Source organism: Leopardus geoffroyi, chromosome B3 (genome assembly GCF_018350155.1).
Source record: "Leopardus geoffroyi isolate Oge1 chromosome B3, O.geoffroyi_Oge1_pat1.0, whole genome shotgun sequence".
NCBI lineage: Eukaryota > Metazoa > Chordata > Mammalia > Carnivora > Felidae > Leopardus > Leopardus geoffroyi.
This window is the reverse complement of record NC_059337.1, coordinates 66672255-66693835: the sequence shown is the minus strand read 5'-3', so window position 1 is coordinate 66693835 and position 21581 is coordinate 66672255. Positions and strand designations below refer to the sequence as shown.

At 36.4% G+C, this 21581-nt stretch overlaps 1 long non-coding RNA gene across 1 annotated transcript in view; it reads right to left on the bottom strand.

Annotated features, from left to right (window-relative positions):
* Positions 1-21581, bottom strand: part of LOC123583208 — a 101110-nt gene that overhangs the window by 63230 nt on the left and 16299 nt on the right. Inside the window, exon 3 of the long non-coding RNA XR_006704779.1 lies at positions 8960-9000. This is a non-coding gene — a long non-coding RNA (uncharacterized LOC123583208). The remainder of the gene's footprint in view (positions 1-8959; positions 9001-21581) is intronic.

The window sequence follows — 21581 nt, the reverse complement described above, 5'->3', positions numbered from 1 at the left end:
ACTGGATGATTTGGTTTTTGGGTGTTGATTTTGATAAAGTCATTTACAGATTTTGGATACTAACCCTTTATCTGATATGTCGTTTGCAAATATCTTCTCCCATTCAGTCAGTTGCCTTTTTGTTTTGCTGATTGTTTCCTTCACTTTGCAGAAGCTTTTTATTTCGATGAGGTCTCAATAGTTCATTTTTGCTTTTGTTTCCCTTGTCTCTGGAGACATGTTAAGTAAGAAGTTCCTGCAGCTGAGGTCAGAGAGGCTGTTGCCTGATTTCTCCGCTAGGATTTTAATGGCTTCCTGTCTTACAGTTAAGTCCTTCATCCATTTTGAGTTTTTGTGTACAAGAAAGTGGTTCAGGTTCATTCTTCTGCATGTCACTGTCCAGTTTTCCCAGCACCATTTGCTAAAGAGACTGTCTTTATTTCATTGGATATTCTTTCCTGCTTTGTCAAAGATGAGTTGGCCATATGTTTGTGAGCCCATTTCTGGGTTCTCTATTCTGTTCCATTGATCTCAGTGTCTATTTTTGTGCCAGTACCATGCTGTCTTGATGATTACAGCTTTGTGATACATTTTGAAGTCTGGGATTGGTTTTCTTTTTCAAGATTGTTTTTGGCTATTTAGGGTCTTTTCTGGTTCCATACAAATTTTAGGATTTTTTGTTCTAGCTCTGTGAAGAATGCTGGTGTTATTTTGATAGGGACTGCAATGAATATATAGATTCCTTTGCGTAGTATCAACATTTTAACAACATTGTTCCTCCAATACATTCGCATGGAATGTTTTTTCATTTTTGTGAGTGTGTCTTCTTCAATCTGTTTCATAAGCTTTCTGTAGTTTTCAATGTATAGATTTTTCACCTCTTTGGTTAGGTTTATTCCTAGGTATTTTATGGTTTTTGGTGCAAGTGTAAATGGAACTGATTCCTTGATTTCTGTTTCTGCTGCTTCATTATTGGTGTATAGAAATGCAACCGATTTCTGTACAGTGATTTTATATCCTGTGACTTTGCTGAATTCATGGATTGGTTCTAGCAGTTTTTTGGTGGAGTTTTTGTGCTTTCCACATAAAGTATCATGTCATCTGTGAAGATTGAAAGTTTGACTTCCTCCTTGCCAATTTGGATGCCTTTTATTTCCTTTTGTTGTCTGATTGCTGAGGCTAGGACTTTCAACACTATGTTGAATAACAGTGGTGAGAGTGGACATCTTTGTCGTGTTCCTGACCTCAGGGGGAAAGCTCTCAGTTTTTCCCCATTGAGGGTGATATTAGCAGTGGGTCTTTCATGTATGGCTTTTATGATCTTGAAGTATGATCCTTCTGTCCTCACTTTCTGGAAGGTTTTTATCAGGAAAGGATGCTGTATTTTGTCAAATGCTTTCTCTGCATCTATTGAGAGGATCATGTGGTTTTTATCCTTTCTTTTATTAATGTCATGTATCACATTGATTGATTTGTGGATATTGAACCAGCCCTGCATCCCAGGAATAAATCCCACTTGATTATGGTGAATAATTCTTCTAGTGTATTGTTGGATCTGATTGGCTACTATCTTGTTGAGAATTTTTACATCCGTGTTAAACAGGGAAATTGGTCTGTAGCTCTCGTTTTTAGTGGGGTCTTTGGTTTGGGAATCAAGATGATACTGGCCTCATAGAATGAGTTTGGAAGTTTTCCTTCCATTTCTATTTTTTGCAACAGTTTCAAAAGAATAGGTGTTAACTCTTCTTAAATGTTTGGTAGAATTCCCCTGGAAGGCTATCTCATTCTGGACTCTTGTTTGTTGGGAGATTTTTGATTACCGATTCAATTTCTTTACTGGTTATGGGTTTATTCAAATTTTTTCTGTTTCTTCCTGTTTCAGTTTTGGTAGTTTATGTGTTTATAGGAATTTGTCTATTTCTTCCAGATTGCCCAATTTGTTGGCATATAACTGCTCATAATATTCTCTTATTATCGTTTGTAGTTCTGCATTGTTGGTTGTGATCTCTCCTCTTTCATTCATTTTATTTATTTATTTGGATCCTTCCCTTTTTCTTTTTGATCAATCTGGCTAGGGGTTTATCAATTTTGTTAATTCTCAAAGAAACAGCTCCTGGTTTCACTGATCTGTCCTGTTTGTTTGTTTTATTTCAATATCATTGATTTCTGCTCTAATAATCTCTATTTCCCTTTTTCTGCTGGTTTTGGGCTTTCTTTGCTGTTCTTTTTCCAGTTCTTTTAGGTATAAACTTAGGTTCTCATAGTGTATTTTATACCTACCAATTTCCAATAACTTCTTTAAATCACTTTTATCTTTTTAAATCATTTATTTAGGAAAAAAATCCTTTCATTAGAGAATTTTCTTTTAAGCATTTTGGCACCACCTTATTCAGCAGTAAAACTTTGTATAGCTCAGCCTGATGCCCCCACAATAACAATCCATAAAGTGAAAAGTATCAGTGCCCCCATCGAATTGGAATCTGATGGGAACAGAAGCTTCATGTTGGTGTGTTTTTTTCAAGCAGGTTGTGGTTGCTGAATGAATAGCACTAAACAAACATTGAGAGAGCTACTTGGCTTTCTAATATTATCATGTGGCCTGCTTTAGAGCTATTTCAAAAGATAATAAGGAGGTATGACCTGCATAAATCCAAAGAACAGTTCAAACATAAGTGGTGCCTGAATGAATGAAGGAATTGAGATTTCCTAAGGTCGGAGCCATAAATCTAGATGAGTAAAATAACATTCGATTGTCCGCGTATGAAAGCAGGCCTAAGACAGATGGTCTTCGTCCCTGTTCCCCTTTCTAGACCATCATGCTCACTCACATACTTTCTCCTCTCCTGAATGAAATGGAAGAAGGATGTTACCATTGAATGAAATGGAAGAAGGATGGAAGAAGGATGTGAGCTCTCAACCTAAACATCCTGCGGCTTTTCCAGAAGGTGGGAGTCAAGAGGAGTATAAAGGCATAGAGGAACAAAAATGCTTTCACAGGGGTTTGTGTTATTTTTTTAAAAAGCCATTTACAATGTCCTCTAACCCAGGGATGGAGACATGGACTGTGCTTCTGGAAGGAACACTTTGCCGTAAAAAGGTTTTTTGACTAGGGGTTGAGAGACTGGGGTTCCACCACTGGCCTTGCCATCTCCTGCCTCTATAGCTCCAGGCAGTTTACTTTTCTCTAGGTCTCAGTTCCTTTACTCACAGAGTCAGGGAATCAGGCCAGGTCACCTCAAGGCTTTCCAACAATGACACTATCTGCCTTAAAGCCTGTCCCTTGATTTTGCCTGTATTACCTGAAAGGTCAATTCTATTTCAGGTGAGAGGAAAATAAGGAATTCCTCATAATCTTTATGAGGAATCTCTAAGGAATTCCAGTATTAGCTGGAAACTGAAGACAGAAAGAGTGAGGCTAAAAGGAGATAAGGAAGAGTGTGGGATAGATGTGGAGTGGAACAAAATGGAATACGATCATTTGCAAGTGTGAGACATTCGCAATACGTGATCCTCTTGCAGAGTCAGCGGGCTTCTCTGACAGCAGTGAGACAAACAGAGATACTCTGCTTACTGGCTTGGAAGAGAAGACAGACTCTATTCCGGAAACACTATAATGTGACTAGGCTGAGAAATGGCCTCGAGCCTAGGGAGCTGAATGAAGCAAAGTTAAACTGTGACCAAAGAGGATCTAGGTAATTTTTTCCCTCCCTGTGATGTCCGGAGAGAGGGGGACTATAGATTGCTCATTTACTTGGTCACATTTTGAGAGTGGGTATTTTCCATTGCAGCATTTGGAAAAAGAAGATAAGTCATGATGCTTGATTCCTTTACGATCTTCAGTGAGCTTGCTCAAAAGTAACAAACTCCCCATTCTTTCAAAGAACTTAATTTTGTTGCCAATTTTCTTTCTATCTGTCTGTCTTTTTATTTTCCCAAAACATCTTGGTGAAAACTGTGGGGAAAAGATTATCCGAAGGAACAGTGGATGGCAGTATTGGTTTGTATCTCTAAAACAGAAAGCAATGCAAAGTACAATTTTTTTTAAAGAAAAGGAGCATATACTCTATCTACTGAAAGAGCCTCATGTAGGCATGGGTGAAAGCCATGAAAAATTTGTGTTTGCAGTTTCAAAACCTGATTAGGCAACTATCTCAGATGATGTGAGAATATTGCACGAAGAAATGTGGAGGGGGGGGAATGATGGCCCAGGAAAAAAACGATGGCCTCTTTGATTCAAAACTTATATAATCAGTCCTCCCAGTAACTAAATGGGAGTTAACATCTAGAACTAGCCAGTCAATACACTATGACCAAGAAACACAGGGGGTATTCAGAAGCACATTAGCAATCACAGGTTGTACACAGGCAGAGAAGAATTTAGAAAAAGAATGAGAGCTCAGGATGAGAAGGAGAGTAGATGGAGTACAGGCAGGCAGCTTGTTATGAATTTCATTTTTAGTGATGAATATACATGTTTTGGTACTAAGATAGCACCTGTTACCTTAGGAATGCAGATTATTCTTTTCACCTAATTCTCTTTTTTGAGTGCCTCACATGTACCTTTGTGCATTGGTTTGAACACTGATTTGTTCATGCATGTATTCCTTTATTCATTAACAAATATCTTCGAGCATGTATGAAATGCAAGGTACTAGGGACAAAGATGCCCTGGGAGGCGGAATAGACACGTAAAGAGAAAAATGCCATGCCATATGGTGACAGCTAAATGGTTTACTGAATTGTCTCAGATTGGTAGCATGATGACATGATATACTTTTCTTTCTTAAACCCAGTGCCCCTTGCACTGCATCAAACCTCCCTATCTTGTAATATATGTCTACGTATCTTGGGCAAATTTCAAAGTCTTGCCCAAGACATGATTGTGATGTATCAGTAGGCTCTTGGGCAAATTTCAAAATCTCTCAAGCACTTCTAGTTATTAAAGTTATAATTTTTCATTTTCAATTGTTATCTCCTTTGAACTTTATTTTTTCATCACATTTCAAATATCCATTTACCCACTTTAGACCAGCCTCATGGCACAGGGACCTGAAGAAGGAAAGGGCAAGTTTTCCTTCCTTCTTCTTCCCCCTCCCTGATCTCATTGTTGGGGCCTGTAGGGTTCGTGTCGTCTGCTCTAGGGGACACATGATGCACCCTTCATTTTCCAGGCCTAATTCTATAACCATCTGTCTGGGCTGCCTATCTCTGTTCTTCTGGCTGTTATGAATCTCTGTGTGCAAGCATCAACCTCTGTCAAATCTTCCCTCTCCTGTTCTCAAAATACCATGGAGCCTCTTTTTGAGTCATTTGTCCCAGCCTCCAGGCCTCTGGGGTGCCCACTGTCCTGTAGGAAACACATACACTTTGTGTGTCTCATAAAGGCTTCCCTTCCTCCGTTCCCCCTGTGTCATCTCTTTCTCTCTGCTTACTTTTGTCCTGCCCATGGAGATACAGGGCAAATGACTAAGCCAGCTGCCCAGCCACATGACCAACTGAGAAACATTCCACTCTCCCTTCTTACATGCATCGTCCATCTTCAGGACCACTGCTCACATAGTTTTTACTTTATAAAGATTATACCTCCAAAAGTGATGGTAGCATCTAAAGTGGGATGGGAATGTGTCAAGTAAGGCTGTGACAACAAGAATGGTGACCTACTGGATGAGGAATAAGTAAGATGAAGAGGCTGGGATGCTGCTCTGTTTCTAGTAGTGGAGACATCATGGAGAATGACATTCTGTAAAAGAGGAAAGGGCACGGAACAAGCTGGGATGGGAAGGTAATGCATTAAGTTTTGGATATAAGATGATGGATATCCAGATGGAAATGGACTAAATGGAATGTTGATTAGATGTAAAAATGAATACAAATTACAACGTAAGTTGGAAGAGATTCCAAACCTGAATGGAGATCCCACGCTTTGATGAATATGCAGTGAAGAAAACACAAAAAAGAGTAAGGTGGGGAGAATACTGATTTCTGAAAGACCTTCTCAGGATGTCCACAGACTAAATGAAACAGGAAAACAAGATCAAATTCAAACATAAGGCACTCCAAATGGGGAGAGAACAGAAAACAGAAGAGGTTTTTGAAAGTATTTTCATTTTAGCTGTCCAAAAATAATAGGGGGAAAAAGTGGTTCCGATAATAAAAGAAATAAGAAACTACTCATTCCAAAGTAGCTCAAATTAAGACTTAAGAAAAAACAAAAACAAAAACAAAAACACAAGAACAGGCAATCAAAAAACAAAAAACCAGTAAAGATACCATAAAAAAGAGCTTCAAAGAACAATGAGCAAAGCAATGCTTAAGAAAATATACCACTTACAGGTCACTGGCAGTCAAAAAAAAAACTTGGGATTTGAAGGTATTTTACAAATCTAATTCAATGTCTTCAGGGGACAGATGAAAAGCTCAAACCCCAGGCAGCATACATGAATTGCATAACTAGTGAGTTCAGGGCCAGCTCCCTTCCATTAGCCATCAACATCACCTTTACTAACCAATTAAAGTATCACTAAAGGCCACTCTTAGACCCCTGTGAAGGCTTGTTTGAGAAGAACCAGGGCAATAGCTTCCTTTCTTTTTAAGATTAGTTTGAGTTTACAACAAAACTAAGAGGGAGGCAGAGAACTTGCTGGCCCTACACATGCATAGTCTCCCTCTAATCAACATCCACTTACCAGAATGATACTTTTTTTTTCTTAACCAGAGAAGAGCCTACACTTGTTCATCACAAGTACCAAGTACATACCTTAGGATTCACCCCTGGTATTGTACATTCTATGTGTTTAAGATATAGTGATACATACCCATCATTTTGATATCATGCAGTGTATTTTCACTCCTGCAAAAATCCCCTGTGCTCTGCCTATTCATCTCTCCCCTGCCACTCCATCTCTGGCAACCACTGATCTTTGTATTATCTCCATAGTTTTGCCTTTTCAAGAACGTCATCTGATTGGAGTCGTATAGTATGTAGCATTTTCAGATTGGCTTCATTCACTTAGTAACATGCACTTAAAGTTGCCAGTTGCTTCCTTTTTAAAGAAAGAGTGAAGCAATCTAGAGTCTTTCTAACCATGCCCACCCTGGATTCTCCATGGCATTAGAAATTCCTATATAATGTCACCAACCTACTGACTTGATTATATAGAAAACATCATTCAGGACTACAGTCCTCAGGAGTTCCACATGGTCATTTTTTTTTTTTTTGAAATGTTGGTTTGTACATTATCACTAGTTTCTATTCCTGCTGTTTATCAAAAATTATATTTTTGAGAAAAATGAAGAGTTTTAATAATACCTCAATAACCATCAGAAGTGGTCATGATTTTCCTTATCTATACTGGTAGCATTTACTACAGGAAGAAGATCTCTATCAATCTAGATGAGATTGGGACACGGAAAGGAAAATAGTAGCCATGGCTCAGGACCCTTAAGATTACCTTTGATTTGGTCAGTAATCTTCCGTATTAAATATCAACTAAATGAGCCAAATACTTGAGAATACTCCCAGTGACTGCTTCCCATGATTTTTGTATGTCTAGTAATTCAATTCCACAGTGTGAATAGCTGTCAGCAGCAGTGTTGTATGCTAAATATCTCATTACAAAATGCTAGAAAACTAGAGAATTACCGACAATTAAGGGTTGGTACACACAAGTGGCCAAAATTGCAGTTTACGAAAGAATGATAATTGCTCAAGAAGATAGAATTGATGCATATAATTGGATTTGGTTATTTTACTTTTATCATGCATTTGCATTACCTCAAATGGATGAATGCAGTTGCTATATGAATTAACAGACATGATCTTGTACCCAGCTTTCCTTTCCACACCATTGCCCGTAACCTTCAGCTTCAACTGCACTAGGGGCTTTTACTTTCTATTTTCACTCTTCTATCGGTGCTTTTTCTTTTCTTTTTGCACTTTGGGATAGCACTGGCAACAGAGTTAGACCGTCAATTTCCAAAGCAAGAGAATTATAAATACTTGGCACTAACACACACAGAAGGAACAAAGGTTGATTGTATTTAATTACTGACCAGTGGCAAAATCAAATTTCAAAGTATAGTGTGACGACCACAGGAAGGGGATTAACATTTGTATATTTATTCTTTTAGGAGTGTCATCAATTAACTGTTGCTTTCCTTGTTCCCATTGAAAGCATCGCTGTTCATAACATTCACCCTGGTGAGAAGACCCATGGTTTAAAGAAGAAACAAAATGAGGGATGGCAAATTTAAGGGGTGCCAGGGACAGCATACTTCAGAGATATAACAAAACAAAAATTAGAGAAAGTCCAGGTTGTCAGGACAAGATGATGATTGATCTTTCAAAAAAGTTGATCCTCATGGGTTTTCCCTTGCTACTACTTTCTACCAAGATGAAAATATTTCAGTGTTAGCACCATTGGGAAATAGAGAATCCTTACTCACACTTGCCAATTTGCATAACTGCTTTCATGCACTTAGATCAGTTCTATCACATTTCTGAGATTTCCAAAATATTATCCTGTTGTATCTAGATGATTTTGAACATTTGGAAGACAACTGACATTTGGATGGGTTAGGTGAATTAACTCTACCCCTAAGAACCTTGGAATTATCTTTGCAAGTAACAACTTATTTAGAAGTATCTTCTGCATACCTGAAACCTTGAAGTCTTTTTATCTGTAAATTCTCATTAAAATTTGAACTTTCATAGAAAGGATAAAATCTTACTCCCTTAGAAGCACACTTGCAAAGATAGACACGAGAAAGATGCCGTTCAGGCGAGGAAAGAACGCGAGACATAGATGGTGTGGGAGATTGTTGATTTGAGCTTTGGAATAGTGTAAGTGGATTACAGAGACTCATCCTCCGCTAATACCGATTTCTATGTTCTAAGCCCTAGCTTCCAAGTGAAAGGTACATCCTCCTCCAGACTGTGGTTTAAGACTCCATCCTCATGGTTCCCCATCACAAACCTTACCTTTCAATTATTCTATTCCAACAGCACAGCATTCTTCTCGCCTGGAAATAAAAGAAAATCATTTTTAATGACAAATGCTTTTGCCCCTTCATCTCAAGATTCTATGAACACAGATAATGACAACTTAAGTCATTTATTATTTTTACGATTATACCCAAAGATGGTGTTATGCTTCTATTTTTCTATCAAGTATGTATTTTGTTGTATTCATTTTGTAATTTAAATATAGTTGAAGTAATTCTTAAGATCATCAAAAGATAGCTCAGAGGAACAAAGATGAATAATATAAAATTCTCATTCTATTTGGCAGAGCATAACCAAGATAAGTTGCACAGGTAGAGAAAACAGAGATCACTCAAGATTTATCCTGGAAAATTCAAACTGGGTGAATATTCAAAAGGAAAAGTTGCAACAGTTTGTTAAAACTGAAAAACTTCCCGTATTTATTTGATTTTCCTGGGCATCACAAGTTGGGCTATTTAAGTAGAGATTCAGTGTTCACAAGCTAGAAAATCCTCTTTCTTCCTACCATTTAAAGAACATAATTAAAACGCCATCACAAATTTAGCAAAACTACAAAAAAAAAAGTTAAAAACGAAAAAATAAATAAATAATACCTTTGAGAAGAGGAACTGAACCATCGTGAACACACAAAGAACGAAATGTAGCTTGAATGGATGAAAGCTGAGGGAAGGTAAGGCCAGTCAACCAGTTTGGGAACGGAACACAGAAGAAATGGAGCAATTGAATGAAATTGTGGGAGGAAATACTTGGGCTGTGTATTAAGAAGTATTTTTTAACACTGATGGTGGTTTGGACTCTGGAAAAGTCACCCTTTCAAAGGAAATGGTGAAACCGTATTTTCTTACTTCATTTAAACTGGATTGTATCAAGCTTTCCCTCAAGGGGTATGAGTCTATTTGGACAGACTGTCAGGGGAGGATCCTAATAAGTTGATGTTACTCCTGATTTCTGTGAACCAAAAATTTTAGGTCATCTGGCCACTGATTCTAAAAACAAACTCTTCCCCCTCTGATGCATCCACTCTTTTTGCTCTTCTCCCAACCCTATGATCTACTTCTAAAGGACACAAAGGACATCTAGCACCATTTCCTTATTTTCCAGAGTAAAATGAAACAGAAGTATTTGAATGGGGTCCATTTTAGGTTTGCAGCATTCTTGGAATGGAAATTTACGTCTATTATATAAAAACTCGCCATTTGACTCTTGTTAAGAAATGTTTACTACGAATGCTGCAATTCTAAAGTAATGCAGAATTTAGTTCTACTCACAAAATTGATCTATTAAACCAATTCCTCAAAATGAACACTATCCAAATGCCATTGTTATTACATAAAATTTGGTAGGAAGCCTAAATTTTAATTCACATACTTAACAAAAGCACATTATTTATATAATTATATTTATAACTAATATACACATATAAAATACATTTATAGTCTGTAAGTACTATCTCTTATTTGCATAATAATGATAATTCCCACATTTGGCAAGCTAAGATATTGTTAATGTACCAGTTGCAAAAAACATGATTTATTCCTTTGGGCTTAATAAAATAGACAGTAAGAAATTTTTCTATATAGAGGGTAAGAAATTTCTTGTGACACGAAAAAAGAAATTTTGTTTGCTTTGGAATGAATTACAAATTTTGTATGTTGAGATAAAAACAGCAAGTAGTATTCCCACATTTACCCTTCCACTTAAATGCCAGTGTTATGGTGTGTGAGAAAGGAGAGGTCTCAAATATGAATGATAGGGGGTTACTTTATCTCTTCACAGGTAAGACGAGGGATTTCATGGGGTAGCATTACCAAAAATGACTTAGGACCCCAAGTGAAAGATCACATCTTCTAACCAGACAATAATTGACTGATGTTTAACATCCATTTGTGTTGCTGCTCTGGAAGTGGTCTGGAAGCCACTGTCCATAGCTTTTTGTTGACCAGCCTGAACCAAGAACATTTGATCATTCTAGGCAAAGAGCAGGCTTATTGACATAAAATGTTTTTTATAGACCTGAGCACAATGACGCTATGTTGCTGCTCCTTAAAAGGAAATGCACAGTAATCTAGGGGGCTTCTAATCTGCTTACCAGCTATACAGATGAGCCGGATTTATTTAACAGTTATCATCAACCCGACCTACATTACAATGACAAATAATGTTTCAATGAACAAAAGTAGCATCTTTCTCAGGCTTTTCTTTTCTATGAAAAGAGAAATTTATGTTCCAAGATTCCACTTTTCCCTACTCTTTAAATGTAAATATGTCAGAGATATATTAAAATGGCATCCGATATAGACTACTATTTTTAAAACAAAGTTGTCATTTGACTCCTGGTGAATTGCTCGTAAATTCAGGACTGAATAAAGAGATCAGATTACATTAAATGCATTTTGGTATCTATAACTTTCTGCAATGAATTAAAACTGGCTGATCGTGTCTCCAGTGCATTTCATTTTCTGTTGATTCATGTACTGTAATATAACCTTCAAAATTCCCTTATGCCAACAAACTCACTCAGATATGCTGAGTGCAGGAGGAGATTAAAGTGGCTATAAGATTGAAAACTGTATGAAGGCATCAGATAATGCAGTAGAGGTATAATGAAAGTGTAAACAAAGCCGGTAAATGTAGAAATTACTGTTCATATAATCCACTGTTGAATTCAATGGAGAGTTACCTCCCTGCCAAATATATATTAATACCAAACAAATTGGCAAGATCAATACACCAAGCCTGTTTCATTCTTATTAAACTATTTTTCTCTTTGAGACTAAACATAAGTAAGACATGCCATTCTCCTTTGGAAAATGTAATATTTCCCCAATAGAAACTTAGCATGCAGGTATACTCAGACTCCCAGCTCTGAGAAACTCAGATCAGACGATTTTCCTCCACTCCTTAAAATTGAAGTTACTTACAGAAATAACCTTTCATATTTTCCTGGGCAGTAGCTTTTTGTTTCTGCATTGCAGAAGCCAATCCATCCTTTAAAGGCTCTTTAAGCTGGGGGTTGGGGGTGGGGGGAAGCATTATTACTGGGCTAGGAACCTCTATTGTTTCAGTAGTAGCTAGAGCTATGGATGAATGCTTTCAACAGAAGTTAAAAGAGATAATGAGTCTTTAATGATACAAAATCAGAGCCTTGTGTGCCTAGTGAAGCCTGACACACGCTCCAGCTTGCAGCTAGCAAGGAGAGCTTATTTGCTATCTGTTTTATAGGCTAAAAATACCCACAAAGTCCCCTCTTGCAAAATTGTGTATCCCTTAAGATAGGATCAGTGGTATTTGTTAGGTTAAACTGTCCTGAAATGCAAAACAAAATTGGACAAAAAGCTTATGTTCTATCCTTCCCCATGCATCTCTTTAAAGCTCAAGGTAAACGCATCTGCATCCTCCAAGCAGTATCTTCTATTTTATTCCAGACTTTTTTCAAGAGCAATCTCCTCTGGTATGCATATTTGATTTTCTTCCTCTCTACCAAAACTACAAAAGGAAACTCCAGCATCACCTGCCTGGGTGCACCTTCTGCTATGCTGACTGGATAGATTACCTGGCACCACTGAGAGAGATTTTTGTCCACCAAGTATTAGGAAACTGGTTTGAATTTCAGCTGTGTAAACGTGTTAAGTACCAACAAAAACTTCTGGAGAGCAGTGGGAGAAAAACTCTTTCGTGAACACAAGCCAGGATCCTTGATGTTAAATCAGATTTGCTTCTGAAAGGATTGGCATGTCTGATATGATTAGGAAGCTTCAGTTGTGCTGATTATAAATTAAAATTAAGAAAAACAGATTGATCTGGAAAATAAGAAACATAAGGGCACATTGCTACACTCCACTCTTTGTGACGATGCTTAAAAGTGATGGATATGGGAATTATTTATTGTAGGAATCATAACTAGGTTATTGTGTAAAGATTTGCATGCTATCATCATTGTATTAAGGTGCCAAAATCGGTTACAGAAATGAAGAAAGGAAAACATCAACATAACTTGACTTGGTATATATTCAACATGCATTTTCCTTTCATTTTTTTCAAAAAATATTCAGGAGTGTGAGTGAATTGGGAAGCTGGGGGAAGGTGAGATTAAGTAGGCAGATAACCCATAATCCATTGAAATCAACTAAATTATCCTTCTGGGTGTTTTTTAGGAGATAAATTATTTTATTTTTTTCCTTCCTCCTTCATTTTCCCCATTCCCATTTCTAGCCATTCACCTCCTCTCTTCTAGACCCATTGCTACCAGGGAAAAAATAACCATTCAAGTTCCAGAGAAAGAGGTTTTTCAAAGAGTTAAAAGGGCAGAGAGCAGGGGAAAAGAAGGCAACAGTGTATTTTTTTACCCCAAATTATTATTTTGAGCCATGTTCTTATTGACACAAAGATGCAATAATTGTTGGTCATGTGGGCATAGTTTTAAGAGCCAATTAATTTTAATTTTATGAAGTTTCTCATCTATTACCTGGCATTAATACAAAGGACAATTCTAAATCAGTGAGTGTATTCTCATAAAATCTTCTATCATCACCAAATAATTAAAGTTTCTCCCTCAAAGAAAACTCTTACTATTAAATTGGAGAATTGTCATAATTATGCCCACCATCCCAGCCCATAACCTTTCTGGGAATACAGAAAATGCCTGGTGACGACACAGAAACTCTAAGTCTGGAAACAGCTAGAACTTCTTCTTCCCCCACTTTCTTCCTCAGATTCTCTCAAGGATATGGACAATAGATAAGAGCTTGTGAACTGTTGCCTTTTACCAGTAAGTAGAGTATATTAGATGCAGTTAGTTTTCTTAAACTCAGTTCATGAATCAAGGCCCACAGATGGCTTCCCCTGAAAAATGTTTTCTTCTGGAAAAGCCTTCTACCTCTACAGATCATAATTTAAAGTTTCTAAAAAAAAAAAAAAAAAGGGGGGGGGGAATTTCTGATTTCTGAATGCAGTGCTTTACAAAAGCACATCCGGCTCAAGATTGACAGGCCTGCAGCAATGCTTTGCAAAACTAACATGTTGCTACTATCTGAACAACCAAAATCTGGGCACAATCCATACTTAGAAACACTGTCCAGAAATAAAATCTTCAATCAGAGGAATAATTTAATATATTCATTCAAGAAATAGTTACCAAATGCCCATTATATTCATCACCATGACAATTTTTTTTAAATTGTGACATTCCCTATTCTACATGCTAGGGATATAGCAGCAAGCAAAGCAGACAAAGATCCTTGCCTTACATTCTAGTCTCTAGGTGAGATACCGGAAACGCAGAAGATTGGAGAGTTCATGCCTCCATGACACTCAGTCTAATGGAGATGAGAGTCAAAAAGCAAGTAAATACACATAAACTTTTGCATACATACTTACATAAAGCAGAGAGAAAACGTAAATATACAAAACAATGGCACAGAATATGTGATAGAGACATAGAAGACGCTGTTATGGACAATCTAGATTAGATGGGAAGTTAAGTCCTTTTTGGAGATAGAATGATAAGACTTTGGAATCTTCTTGAAACTTTTTTTATACCTATAACCGACTTTTCAAAAGAAATAACAACTGGAATATAATTCTATCTCATTATTTTTCCAGGGTAAAATGATTCAAGTAAGACTATTTCAAAGGGATGGATAGATTTTCTCAGAATATTTGCAAGGAGCTTTGTTTTTGATCACACACACACACAGGTGAATATATTAAGGTAGCACTGATTCGAACAAAGTAGAGGGTTAAGATGACTGTCTAGATGATTCCAGATACAAATACTATTTACTGAAAAATAAGATTAAAATCTTGGAATCGAAAGAGTCATACTATTGGTCAATGTTAATCACATACTTTAGATAGATTTTCAACTACTTATTTCATGTTTTTCGTTTATATGCAGTATCGCAGGAAATAATTTTACAAACTCAGGTGCCTTGTCAAGGGTGCTGTTTCCAAGTGTTCTGATGATGTTTCTATCTATAATGTTAAATGCTCAATAGTAGCTTGGAAACAAACTAGTTAAAAACTGTTGGAAATAAGATATAGCAATCCATTTAAAAGATACCATGAAATTTAAAGATGAGAAGACAGTTGGGTTGGTCATCCTGCCAGTCTCATTAGACACTTTAATTTTCCTAACATTTACTCCTGAAAGCTTTTTCTACTCTAATCTTACATGACCGAAACATGGGTTCTGGTTTCTGACATAGAGTTTCCAACATATCTCTTGAAGAAAGGGGTGTGTCATCAAAAATATTTCACCATTATTATTTTTTCCTAACTTATTACATGTTAAATAATGCAGACATGCCAACAATATAGAAGTTTTATTGATCTATATCATTTCTGACTATTAACAACAAATAGAGTTATAATGCAATATTATAAATAACTGTATATTACCATAATAACAGCAATAAAATTGCTGAAGTTAATTAGCAAAACACTGAAATGCATCCTGCAACTTAACACTGTTGAAGAATGAGATCGTAACTTACAGATTGTATTCAAGAATTGCAGATTTTTTTTCAAGACTTTAAGGCCTGTGTAACACACAATGAAGAAAAGAGGAGGTGCTTTCATTGGATCAGATAGAGGCAAATGATCTGATAAAAGGAAAAAAGTACTTTCCCATCAAATTTCATACTAAAATTATTTGCTTTGCTTTCCAATAATTAAATTTGATAATTGCCAACCATTTTACTACTTTTAAGGTGTATAAATCCTACAGTACTCCTGTTTTTGTTCCTGTTTAAAAAGCTTACTTACTAAGCATTTAAAGATTACTGAGTAATATTCTAAGAATATTAGTCCTTCTATGTCTCAAACAATTGCTGCACAAATGAAGGAATTTTTTCTACCATCCAATGCTTTCATTTCATAGTATTAATAAATTTCCGGGTAAATAAGAAGAGTGCATACGTGTGTAGAGTCAGATTCTTGATTATGAATCAACATCAAAAATATCTTAGGGGCGCCTGGGTGGCGCAGTCGGTTAACCGTCCGACTTCAGCCAGGTCACGATCTCGCGGTCCGTGAGTTCGAGCCCCGCGTCGGGCTCTGGGCTGATGGCTCAGAGCCTGGAGCCTGTTTCCGATTCTGTGTCTCCCTCTCTCTCTGCCCCTCCCCCGTTCATGCTCTGTCTCTCTCTGTCCCAAAAATAAATAAACGTTGAAAAAAAAAATGAAAAAAAAAATCTTAATAAAGTGTGCATTCAAAAAAAAAACCAGACAATATCATTCCCTTACTCTAAAATATGTTGTTTCCTATCATAGGTCAGATGTTTTATTCTGCTCTATGAAAAAGATAAAAATGGACATTCAGCTCTTTTTTTTGAAGAGTCTGTAAGACATCGTAACATTAAGGATGGAAAGGGCAGTAGTAGCAGCTGTTACAAAGGCCTTGGCAGCAAGGAGTGCTGGATTTTGAGCCCCCACTCTGATACATATTATTTATGTAACTTTTCTTTTGATCCTATGTGTGCCAATTCTTAAAGTTTGACCTTCAGATCCAGGCTAAGTGGACCAGCAAATGAAGTCAGGAGAATCATCATGGGTCAGGAGACCAGGGAAGAGCTGGGAGACGGCTGGTTCTCAGCAATAAAGGGCAAGTTCAGTAAAAGGAAAAAGGATAAATGGAAATTAACCAAGCAATCAATATGTCAGCCTTTGTTTTTTCACTCTGCAGTCTTCACAAATCAACATTTACATGTATCTGAATATTACAGACTTTTAAAAACATAAAGTGAGAATATGTTATAAATTTATTCCTAAGTTTCCTTTAAATGATTATCCCACTACATCTTTTTTCCTCCCTCCCCCTTAAATCCTAATATCCATGTCCTCTATCTCTAACTACAGTTGATTGTCAGCCAGAGATAATGTGCACCATACTCTACTGCAGAAACAACACAAGACATAGAGTTATTTACCATTCTTTAGCATTTCCTTGTTTTGAAGGGGTGCATTATTAGACATTCTAGCACACGTTTTACAGCTGATCTCTATGTAACGAAACATTCTTTATAACGCAAATCTTTTCTGCAGATTTTCCAAAGAATATCCATACCAAAGTTGGATCCGAGACAAAATTCTGATACACGCTGGTATCATACCTAGAAGCATCTACTATATAACAAGGCAGCCACTTCCAATGAAAACACTGGCCTTGCCAGAGAGCACTTAATAACACCTATTAAAATTTGTGTGAGAAGTAAATGCTCTAGCTTTCCATTTTCAAGAAAAGAATTTACATGGAACAGATATAATGTTTTAGTCATCCTTGAATACCTATTCTTGGTTACTATTTAAAATTAGTACACAATTTCTATACCAAATCTATTTTCATTTTAAAAGTACAGGTACAAAAAAAAAAAAGAAAGAAAGAAAGAAAGAAAGGGGCGCCTGGGTGGCACAGTCGGTTAAGCGTCCGACTTCAGCCAGGTCACCATCTCGCGGTCCGTGAGTTCAAGCCCCGCGTCAGGCTCTGGGCTAATGGCTCAGAACCTGGAGCCTGTTTCCGATTCTGTGTCTCCCTCTCTCTCTGCCCTTCCCCCGTTCATGCTCTGTCTCTCTCTGTCCCAAAAATAAATAAACGTTGAAAAAATAAATAAATAAATAAATAAATAAATAAATAAATAAATAAATAAATAAAAGTACAGGTACAAACATTCATCTTCACCTACTAAGTGTTCCTGGGAATTTATTTTTAGAGCTTAATCTATCACAACCGTAAAAATGACTTTCTGTTTGCTGTTAGTCTTATTCTTTTGCCTTTATTGAACATCTCTTTTATTCAGTTCCTTCCAGGATATAACAATAACTGATTATACATAATGTAAAATAATGCACAAATAAGTACCTAGATTCATTTAGGATTATTTTAGTAGCAAGTAGCAAAAACCCAACCAGAACTAGCTACAGCAAAAAAAAAAAAAAAAAAAAAAAAAAAAAGAAAGAAATATCACTAAGTGGAGGGGAAGCAGGGAAATATCAGTGTAGTCTAGTTCTATCTGTTGCTTCTCCTTCTGTGTGTCAGTTTTAATCTGTCTTGTTACAAACTAACCATTCCAGGAAGCAGAGACCATACTACTGATGTCTCCACAATGGTCCTCACAGCTTGCACAGTGCCTGTCTGATATTGTGGGAGAAGGACTGCAATTGATCTAGTTCAAGTTCCATGCCACCTCTCAGGGCTACTGTTTTCAATAAAAGTAACACATTCCAAGGGTGCCTGGGTGGCTCAGTGGATTATGCATCTGACTTGGGCTAAGGTCATGTTCTCATCATCCTTGAGTTTGAGCCCCGTATCAGACTCTGTGCTGACAGCCCAAAGCCTGGAGCCTGCTTCAGATTCTGTGTCTCCCTCCCTCTCTGCTCTCTCTCTCTCTCAAAAATAAATACACATTAAAACTTTTTTTTTTAAATAAAAGTAATGCATTCCCTAAAGAGGTCTTTTGGAAATTTGTGAGGGTATATTTGATTACCACAATAATGGGGAGTTACTGTTGGCATTTCAGAGGCAGAAGCCAGAGATAATGCATGTTCTATAATACACAGAAAAATCCCACAAAATTAATTTTTCTTTTCTAAATGACATGCTAATATTCTACTACATATTTGTGTAATTATCTAAGCCAGAATATAACTTTTTATAAACCAAGTATTTCTGCATAATTTCAAGATATGTTTATAGTTTCAAGGAATCAACATGCTTTGGTTTTTTTTCAGAATTTTACCCAAGATTATTCACTATTTCAGAAATATCGCATCAGCAAAATTACTGTGGTATCTGAATTACAAATAGAACTTACACGTATCAGTCTGAATTGATACTGTTTATATTCATAGTGAGAAAAAAAACAGTAAATAAAAAATAGGACATTAGGTAGGAGAAATAAATCTTAACAGTAATTACAATAAAATTAAACAGATTAAACTCACCAATTAAGAAAGATCACCAATTAAGACAGATTTAAAAAAACCAACTAAGATCTAACAATATTTGCCTACAATGGGGCTACTGAAAGTATGTTCTGAAGCATAATATTGGTCTGTAACCTATTTGTTACCATCCTATGACAAAATTAGTGAAGAAATAGAGGCCATTTAAAATGTTTTATAGAAATTTGACATGGAAATTTCTTGTCTATTGAGTTTAATAGTTAAAAGGTAGTCATGTATTTTGTATGACTCTGTTTCAGTTTCTATTCTAGAAAACCATGTTTACTGCATTTAACAAAAGTACAAGGAAATAGAATAGTAAATTTAGAAAACCTGGTCCTTCACCAGAGCTGTTTTGAGAAGCACTGACAAGGTACACACTTTAATAATATGAAAAAGTTGACAGCTGAAGGATGGAAATAATGTGTCAGACAAGTGTAAACAAACAGAAAGCTAAGGTAATAATCCTTATTTCTGACAAAAGAGAACTTTAAGCGCCCCCCGCCAAAAAAAACACCACTCCAAATGCAAGAGGTGCTACATAGAGAGAAACTAACATGTCTGCAACTCACACTATTATCTAAAGATATATAGGGGTGCCTGGGTGGCGCAGTCGGTTAAGCGTCCGACTTCAGCCAGGTCACGATCTCACAGTCAGTGAGTTCGAGACCCGCGTCAGACTCTGGGCTGATGGCTCGGAGCCTGGAGCCTGTTTCCGATTCTGTGTCTCCCTCTCTCTCTGCCCCTCCCCCGTTCATGCTCTGTCTCTCTCTGTCCCAAAAATAAATAAACGTTGAAAAAAATAAATAAAAAATAAAGATATATAAAGCAAAAACTAACAAATTCACAGGTAGAAGTAGAAAAAAACAATTGTTGTTGTTGATTTTAACATATTCTTTTTAAAGAGGCTAAATCAACACAAGAAATGACCGGTGTTAGCAAGGATGTGGAGAAGGGAACCCTCTGGCACTCATGGTGGGGTGCAACCACTCTGGAGAACAGTATGGAGGTTCCTCAAACAATTAAAAATAAAACTGTCCTACAATCCAGTAATTTCACTACTGGCTATTTGCCCCCAAAATACAAAAACACTAATTCAAAGGGAAACATGCATTCTTATGTTTATAGCAGCATTTTTTTTTTTTTTACAATAGCAGCCCAAGTGTCCATTGATAGATGAATGGATAAAGAGGTGGTATATATACACAATGAAATATTATGCAGCCATAAAAAAGAATGAAATCTTGCCATTTGCAATGACACGGATGGAGCTAAAGAGTATAATGCTAAGCAAAAGAAGGCAGTCAGAAAATGACAAATCCCATATGATACCACTCATGTGGAATTTAAGAAACAAAACAAATAAGCAAAGGGAACAAAAGAGAAACAACCCAAGAAACAGACTCTTAACTATGAAGAATAAATCAGTGATCAGTGACTAAGAAGGGAGGTGGTTGGGGGGCTGGGTGAAATAGTTGATGGGGATTAGGAGGGCACTTTTCACGACGGGCACTGGATGATGCGTGAAATTGTTGAATCACTGCATTTTACACCTGAAACTAATATAACACTGTAGGTTAACTATTTTGTAATTTAAAATTTTAAATAAAGTTTCTGTACAGCAAAGGAAACCATGACATGGTCGAATGAATGAATAAATAATCAGCTTATAATGCCAAACCATTGTATTTTTAAAAGTATATTCATGGGGCGCCTGGGTGGCGCAGTCGGTTAGGCGTCCGACTTCAGCCAGGTCGCGATCTCGCGGTCCGTGAGTTCGAGCCCCGCGTCGGGCTCTGGGCTGATGGCTCAGAGCCTGGAGCCTGTTTCCGATTCTGTGTCTCCCTCTCTCTCTGCCCCTCCCCCGTTCATGCTCTGTCTCTCTCTGTCCCAAAAATAAATAAGCGTTGAAAAAAAAAAAAAAAAAAAAAAAGTATATTCATTTAAAAAATGTATTCACTTAAACAGAGAATGTATGTTTTCTTTTACAACATATATATATATAACATTGATATATATATATATACATATATATATAACATTTATATATATATATATACATATATATATATATATATATATATATATATAACATTTATAAAAATCGTTCCTCTATTTAGCCATAAAGGAAGCTTCAATAAATTACAGAGGATGAAATCATGTAGGTCATATTCTCTGAAGACAGTACAATAAATTAACAAAGGACTAGCTAAAAATTCTATATATATGATACATAAGTAATGTGCTTCTCTGTCTTTAAAAGGAAATACAAAAGAAATAATAAAATATTTAAGATTAAACAGTAAAAACTACATAATCCAAAATCTGTGATACATAATGCAGAAAAATTGGAAAGACAAAATAAAATGGATCTAAGCATTCTGATCAAAAAGTTTGAACAATAGGTACAGAACAAAACTAAAAACGACAAAGGAGAAGGAAACAATAAAGATAAAAGAAAACTCAATAAAATACAGAACAAAAAAAAAGCAATAGAGAATACTCATAAAACACAAAGCTGGTACTTAAAATAAGATGAACCTCTTGTAAGACAGATTAAACAAAAAAGAGAGCATGCGAATAAAGGAAATTCAAATTATATAAAGAAAACTACTCCAGATTTTAAAAAAGGACTTTTAAAATAATGAAAATATCAAAAA